The sequence below is a fragment of the Acyrthosiphon pisum genome, chromosome A1, assembly GCF_005508785.2.
Source record: "Acyrthosiphon pisum isolate AL4f chromosome A1, pea_aphid_22Mar2018_4r6ur, whole genome shotgun sequence".
Lineage (NCBI taxonomy): Eukaryota > Metazoa > Arthropoda > Insecta > Hemiptera > Aphididae > Acyrthosiphon > Acyrthosiphon pisum.
In genome coordinates, this window is record NC_042494.1 from 59691586 (window position 1) to 59701064 (window position 9479).

General features: G+C 29.4%; 1 protein-coding gene across 1 annotated transcript in view; it reads left to right on the forward strand.

The window, feature by feature from the left end:
* The window catches only part of LOC100161569 (dorsal-ventral patterning protein Sog), a 34237-nt gene that overhangs the window by 1690 nt on the left and 23068 nt on the right, over positions 1-9479 (forward strand). The gene's annotated exons all lie outside the window — the stretch shown is intronic.

Here is a 9479-nt window from a genome sequence, read left to right on the forward strand (position 1 = left end):
GAGAAATACGGATTTCTCAAAACGACTATTAAGTTTGAACGCGTTATCTTTTATTTTCAACCATTACTTTTGTTATCTGAAAAATATTATAACGTTTCACATGAACGATTTGCGTGGCTTTTTACCTCCGTATCACGGCGACGTCGCCGCGGCCGTCGGCTAAAAATGTAAACGAACCTACCTGTATCGTTTCGTGAAATATTTTATCCAGACCGCGAAAGAGCACGCGATGGTGTATTTTGGTAGATTAGGACTTCAAACTTCAAACAATACAAAAATTAAAATTACTCTGGCTAAATATAATATTATTATATAACATTATTTAAAGCCGTAAAGATAATAATATAATATTAAAAATATTGTTTGACATATGATAGGGATTCTATGTATTTTGAATATTGTTTAAATTTAAAAATAAAATATTAAAGAATGTTTTTTTGGACTAGTAGAATAGATTTATTTTATCAAATTTTAATTTCTAATTTGAAACAAAAATAATAGATATCATATTATAATTTTGTGATTTAGTAATAATATCTATCTTTAAGTACGCATTATATATGGTCCATTCCACAGAATACAAAAACTATGAAAGCGTATAGTTAATTGAAAAAATACTGAGATACACGAGTTTATTTTGTACGCCTATAATTTGGCAACTAAATTTATTGGGTGAACTAACATAAAAGCAGTACGAAATTATTGGAATTTCATTATTCAAAAGCTTTTACAAGATAAACCATCACTTAGATTTGTAGATTTCACAGTATAACTACTAACAATTTACATAGAAAAATAACTTTGCAAAGTATATTAAACACGTCGTTTATAACCGTTTAAAACTTCGGAATTAAAAGAAACTTCTGATTGGTTTATACCTAGTTCATATTATTATTTCCTATTTTATTTGAATCTATTTTTATATACCTATATCTATATGGCTATATACAAATTATTAGAAAAAAATATAAATGTAAAACATAGACCATGATTATAGTACATACATTATATCTGCTATTTTAATTAGACAATACATTTTAATATTTACTTAGATATCTGCAATCGAATGTGCTCTTATAGTATATACATACAAATAATAATGTTAAATTCAGAAAAATATTTATCTGCCTATAATATTCAGTATATTTTATTGTAATTTTTCAATTTTTATTTTTAAAGAATAATTTATATCGTTATGTGATATGTTTTTATTGTAAGTTTACTTAGATACACGAAATAAATTAGAGAATTGTACTATACTTATTTACTTATTTCTATATTATATAGCCATATGGGTAATAATAGTGACTTTACAGCTACTACTACAACTTTTAATTTAATAATATTAAATACGTCGAGCAATGGGTGTATAATGCTTTTGCATACTAAAATAATCTAATATTTTTCACGATCTTACTTTATTATATTTTATAATAATATTAGGTACATTTAAATTATAAATATTTAAAGTCATATGCGAATATAAACAATTATTTTAATAATTTTAATTGATATCAATCAAAATTTTAAACCGTTTTAAAAATGATATAAGGTATAAGCTGAAAGCCATCGATTTATCAAAAATTATAACAGTGTCTTTACAGTAAAATGTATGATATTGTAATTTCAAATTTGTCAAAAATAAATATTACCCTTATTTTGTTGCCTAAACGATTGCAAACTAATTATTAGGTAGGTAAATAACATTTTAATTAATTTAGTTCAAACGTGTAGTAAACACTAAACAGTCAAGTTAGCAGCTCTCCTTCACTAATATTCATCCAAAAATAATAAATCACTGACCTGCACTTTATAGTTATACACATTTACATATTAGTATATATATATATATAAGCATTTACCATACATATACATAATATATAAGTACACACCGCAGTCTCGTAAAACTGCCAAGTAATCACACAATAATACATGTCCATCGTGCATTGAGCGTCTAGACGCGGCCAACGACTTCGATACGCACTTTGCACCTACAACATATATCTCACAGGGTGTCCCGCAGTATGTTCCGAACGATTTAGCGTACATTCCAAATAAATACTCGACCGAGGTTGAGATGACTTCAATTTTATCCTTGTGTAGTTGTGTCATGTGTGTAACAATAAAGCAATATAGTTTGAAGTATTTATTAATTTTTCACATTTTATAATGATCAGACCAATGGAGGAGTATTTAGGAAATTTTAATGGGGTTCCACATAATTTTCCCAACACAAAGCTGTGTGTTTCCTTTTTAATAACCCCGTAAAAAATTAACAGAATGTTTGTGTCAGCAGAGAAATATTCACAAAATCAACTCATCACCAATGTATTTTGAGCTACTACTTAATAATAATTGATAAAGAATAAGTATTATATAACTAATAATAATATAATACAGCGGATCTAAACCTTTTCATAGCCACGTACCACCTACAAAGTTTGAACATTTTCGTGTACCACTTGACCGAATAACCTTTTTTTTTTTAGTATCAAAAATGTATACGTTATTTATATATACTTAATTTTAGGAACTACAAAATTATTACAATATAAGCATTTAATGCACAAAAATAAAATGAAATATGTACAATAAATAATTATTATTTATATTATTATTAATATCAAATATACCAAATAATATTTAATGTGAATAATGATCCATTCCATTTTTCTTTTTATAAAGGAAGATTTTCTTGGCATACCACTTATGAGGTTTCCGCGTACCACAGGTTGAGAAACGCTGATATAATAGGCTGAAAAACATACGATATAAAATCATAACAACTATTATTTATGCACTAGCACTTATAAATTGTTCCTACAAGTAATACATTAATACGTCATCTATACCAACTAAGAGTTTTATAATTCGCGACTTTGCTCGATGATTTAGATCCATTAATGATATTATACCGATCCTGATACAATGAACTATATACTATATTTAAATAGGTACTATTTTTTTTTTTTTTTTTATAGTATATTATAATATAAGCGGATTACGAAGGGCTTTTACTCAGAGATGCAATAATATATGTAATAACAACAACATAATGTTTACAAATCATTATGTATGTTATTATATCACACAGCCCATAACCGTCACAACGAGTACTAAATACACAAAAATTATATATTAGGCGAAGGTACGACTATACGAGGGTAGGTATGTTTTTATCACAGTATTATGTAAAAACGAAAGGTCTCCCGGGAGAACCATCATTATCCCTTTTCACCACCACCACTATAGTCCAGTACACACGATATAATCATACTAGGGTTAGATGACTGCCATCATATTATAATAATATGTTCATACATAATACGTCTTTTTGGACCATGATTGAACGCGAAGCACGGTGGCGGGTATTTCCGGATGACCCGCCGCCTTACCCGTGTGTTTTCGTTTTTGTCAATGGCATCATTTTAAACGTCACTGTGACAATGGTCCTCAATAATACGTCATAATATTATTATGCAATGCCAAAATCTCACGCACGCACATACGCGATCAACTTTTTATTATTATGATGATGATATTTTAAAGTTCACTATGGTGAATATATGCCGTTTACCATTGTCAAATCATTATAATAATAATAATACTACACTATTCGGTTGTATGCGGAGGTATGAACTATAAAATAATATGTGTGAGACAAAAATCCGGACATGCATAACCAATTATAATAACAACAATTGTTATTATTATGTACGACACGCCGTTTAAGGTTTAAATATATGATACCATTATAATATTAGGTGCTATTTTTTCCCACTTAATTCGACCGAATGTTTTAATACATAATGATATAAATACATATATAATATTATAATATGTAGTGCATGCGTGTGTGTATAACCGGTCATACCAAATAAGAAATGAACGAAGACGCTGTTGCGTGCATAAAAACGGCGGGTAAACGTCGACGTCTCCGCCGCCGCCGCCGTCGTCGTATTCCAGTCACCGGCCGGCGCCAATCTGTTTCACGTCATTGCCGGCTGGTGGCGGCATACACACACACACTCATACACTGAACAATGAGAATGCCAACGATAATAATCATTTGTATAAATACACCCATCGTCGCTAGGATGAAAGAATAAAAATAAAGAAATTAACGTTTAAAAAAATAAAATAACAAGACTTTTTTTGTTCTGTTTTCCTAAATAATGAAAATTACTCGCGAAACCTGTAAACGGTCATATAGAAATGAAAAATGTACAAGACAGCGTAACAAAAAATATATATATATACTGTCTATATTATATTATATACTATATAGATGCATTTAGGGTCGTTTGTTACATTATACCTAATTGCTTATTTCCTACAAATAATGTTATATTTTTATATTTTGTAATTTTTTGCCATGATTTATTATGTTATTTCAATATTATTTACATAAATACCTTATCCATACTAAACTGCTTAATATTAAAAGTGATCTGAACTTTACCCTCAAATCTCAATTATAATAGTAAAATTCTTATTTTTATTACTACAAAATTAACTATCTAGGTATACTCCGTGAGCATTATAGTAAAATATGATGACAATATTGTATATTTTATTTACATGATGATATGATAATATGAGGAGAGAGGCCATCTAGTGATGTAACCCAACGTGCTTTTAATACGCAATTAGCTAAAATTTTCTGAGTCAACAAATATTTTGGTTTTGAACCATCAAAGTGTAACATTTTATTGCTTGTAGGGCATATGCATATTTCTGATTTCATGTACTATAATATTTAAAAAAAAAATGTAAGTTATACGGACAAATAATTGTTAAAATGCAAATATATTTTTAGAATTTACACACTAGGTTTGCAAAACAAATTATTTTTAAAAGCTGTTCGGTTTTTCTAATCACTGATCTTATTATGATTTATGAATATGAAATATTTTTGTGTTCAAGACATCGGTACGCTCCGAGCATCTGGAATAAACTTCTATCACTTAGCCTATTGTCCTAATAATTTTCCATAATAATGTAGGTTGTACAAGTTTCAGTATTCTCATTTCTCTATATTTGTATACGATATTATAAACTTATAACAAATTGTAATTTATAAAAATACACATAATATAGATTATAGGTATGTTGCAAACGTATAAATGAACCGACGATAATAATAAATCATGTATACTAGCTGCTTGATATTTATATGCAAATGTTATAACTTTTAGGATAATACTAAAAATTGTCTAACTACATGATTATTATACCTTGTCAGAGGCGGGTTTTTTCAAGTGGTGGGCCATGGGGCAAATTGAGATTAAAAAATTTGGCTGGTTTATATCCCATGTCTGAATCATTTAACATACTTATTTCTTCTTCATTCATATTATTCTCCCGTGTTCTGGTTTCTTTTGGTAATTGGTGCCTAACATTTTACGACTTACGAGCGTAGGTCCGAAGCTGATGATCCTGCAGACATATATTCAGTATTGCATACATTTCCGCATACACTATTTATTATAATACGCACTCTCGGACGCTAACGCGAAAACAGTTAAGATAGGTTTTGTGACCGGAGTTTCGATGGATTCACAACAGCAGTAGCGAATAAAGGAACTAATTTCGGGGGGAGGGGGTTGACAACACTATATAGGTAGGTAGATATACAGTATGTAGCATACTACACTCGCACAGGGCCGCATTGGCCCGGCGAGTTACTGAGTCAAACTCGGTGGGCCGTGACAATTTTGGGCCGTCCAAGTCATGAATGGGAGGGCACGCTGACTGAAAATATCTCAAGAGTTAAAAGTTGAAGAAATGGAGACTATATATAGTATATTATATATATTATATATAATAAAAAACTATGTAAGAAATAAAAACGTACCCAAGGACCGCCAGTTTGTTAGTGGGCTGTTAAAATACGGAAAACTGCACTCGCACTCGTCACTCAAGGGCGCGAAAATCAGTGTGATAGTCTATAGAGTATCAGAAGGTTAAGACGGTCTTGGAAAAAAACGTCGGTAGGTACACCCATGCCCCATAAGAAATGTGTCGGTCGTGCTTACCACGGTCGGTTGTTGGACCACACCAGTCTAGAACCTCACGAGATTTTGTCAATAAATGGTTCAGTGACACCTTCCCATGTTTTTCCGAACGTGTCCAATACTCCGACTGCGAGTTGTATTGTGGTTAACCAGAAAAGTTCTATATAAATTCGTAGTACTCTATGCGCCGGAAAACACGGTATCTCGGCCATGAAACTGCCGTTTATATCATCGTACATTTGTATAATTGTATATTGTGTCGTGTACTATACGCCATACGGTTTATTGGATGGGTACTTATGGTACTTATGTCTATAGCGAATAGCGGCTAACCGCGTAATGTAGTACATTGGTCATCACTCATCACGATGACTCTTCATAATGATGTTATGTCATAATTCAATCTAAAATAATTTAAAATAGCAGTTGGTGCATTTAGCATTATTATTATATTTTATAATCGTGAGTATAATTAGTGACGTACGTACTAAGGTACCTATCTATAGGCATGGTTGGTGTGATTAAATGAATATGTTGAACACAGGATTAAACAAAAGGTATATTAAGATTGTTTCATAACAATCTCAACACGTGAAAATATCGTGAAACGATATTAAAAAAAGTTTAATGAATTTAATAAAAGTTAAAGCGGGGGGGGGGGCTTAATATAACGTATCTAAGCCGCCGCCATATTATGCGTTTGTATATGCAGCACCCACATTTTCTTAGCTTATCTATTCAGCTGGACCAAAACATTATTATAATGATCACATATTACCTATATGATTTAATACTTAATAAATAATAATAATTGTATTCGATCGAAAGGAATATTCCAAGACAGTAGTTTTTTGTAGAATTATTATTATTATATCATAATAATATCATTAAAACCCTATTGTTGCCTTTTTACCTATTGACTTGTCTGTAAATTATTGTGTTCGGTGAACGTTAGGAGAAAATCTGTTGTTAAACTATATAGGTTAAAATTATAGGCTTTGACTAAAATCCTAAAGTGAATTCAAAAAATATGCTTACATGCCACATACAGGTTGTTTAAAAAGTTTGGAAACGGTCATTAGACTAGTTAGGACTGATAAACGATACTATGATATTATAATTTATGAGGTGTTTAAATATTTTGCCTAATAAATGTGAAGCAGTGTTATTGGTTATTGCTATTATTTAGATACAAAAAAATGCAAACAGTAATAAAAGCATTTCCAAATTTTTTGAACACCTTGTATATATGTAACCATGTTTCAGCTTAAGTATTGGTACCATTGGGCAGTGGTTTGTGTGGGTGCCCCATCGATTAAACTCGTATGAACTAAGTACTGTTGTAAAATATTTTTTAGACTTTTTATTTCCCTATATAAAAAAACCGAGCCGACCAGTATAAAAATATTGGCCAAATAAAAGCCATTCAAGTTATAGTTATAGTTTTTACGGATAAAGATATTATGAGCGGGTACTTTTGGATTTTATATTAGTCAAATAAACTAATAGATAAGTACCTAAATTTAAAAAAATGTGTATTATTATTTCTAAACAATAGTCAAACTGGATTTCACATATTTTTATAATATTTCATGTAACTATTAACTAGCCGTTTTTTGAATTATATCTTATACATAATAGTTGTGAATTAAATACTAATAATGTGACGCCCATATTACAATATAATGCACACTACCTAGTATACCTACTAAACAGTAAAGCCACTGCTTCAATTAATTTTCAAGGATTGTGGGTGGTTTTTGTTTTTAGAGCTGTAATTAGTGGGAAATCAATTAAGTCTGAGCACATTACTTTTTGGGTAGTATTATTACTATACAATTGTAGCAACTAGTAGTTTATAGTACCACAGTGGCGCAGTATCTTCAATGAAAACATGATATCATTCTACATATAATACCTACTGGTTATACACATTAAAATATATGATAATGTAAGTATACGTGTTATGTATAGTTGTGGGTGGATATTTATTAATAGTTTTTTGTCTTGTTTCACTAAATTCTGTATATTATTCGGTGGCCACTGTGTAGTAAATAAATTTAAATAAATAATATTAGTACGCATGTATATATTTTATACTTCATAATATAAATTATAATATATAGGTATATTTAACGTATAGGTATACACATCGTATACAACTAAATAATTGAATTATTACCTACCTATAAATGATTCGTCTGCAGGATAATATATTATTATTATACAATTATACCATATTATACCTTTATGGAATATAGATTATAGATGTAGCGATACTAATATAACATTGTAATATAAACTATGCCACCATGGTACGTTTGTGATATGTATATAAAATATATATATATATTTTTTATTGATCTCTTATACAACTTCAGTAGCAGATGCCATTAGTATTATAGTATATAATTTATTACTCGTTACGAACGGCACACAATAGATTGCTAGTTGTAATGGTGAAATAAATTATGTTTTTAATTAATATAGGTAGTTGGGTTTAATTAAATAATACACTGTACAACAAAGTACACATAGCTGAATCGAAGAAAAATATTTGTAACGAAGAAGAAAAAAGTCATCAAATAAATGTAATGGGTAAAACCGTGGCGATGAAACTGTTTTTACTTCTCTTTGTCCAGACTTAATGGTCCTGGGGCGTATTTATAGGGGTGGCTGAGGGGTTTGTAGCAATGTCTGGGAAAATGTTTATATGTATTGGTATTATAATATAATTTTAGATTCTGAGTGGAACGATGAATGTATTGATTTTACAATGATGTGTGTTTTTTTTTTATTTTTTTTTTATTTTTTTTTATTTTTTAATTTTTTAATTTTTTTTTTGTATCTGTCATCACCTTTTAGGACAGTAAAAGTGCTTGGATTTTCTTCAACAGTACTTTTTCTGATAGGAAAGTGAATCTAGTTGGTGCATTCGGGAGGTCAACATTTGAAATTTCCAATAGTTTTCAAAAGCGCCGTGAAAAACAAAAGAAAAATTAAGGAAAAACGGGAATTTTTACACAAAATCTGTTTTCGAGAAAATTGATTTTGGTTTTTAGTGTAACTTTAAAACGAATGACTGTAGATACATGAAATTTTCACTGGTTGTTTATATTTCCATTTTCTATACATGATAAAATTTTCAAAATATTTTGATTTGTTTTGAGCTGTTTACGGACAATTTCAGTTTCCAATTTAAATAGTTTTTTTTTCTATGAATGTCAATAAAACTTTATTTGTTGAGGAAAAATACTTGAAAATTTAATACAAGGCTCCTACTATATTGTTACAATGACATTTGAAAAATATTAAAAATCCTTAGTCACAGTTTTTTTTAATTAGCATTTAAAGTTCAAAAATTGACAAAATATGTAAAAATCACGAAAATTAGCAAATTATTTTTAGTTAGATAATTCGTAAAAATTTTTCTTTTTAGAACTAAGATTTTAAAATGTAATT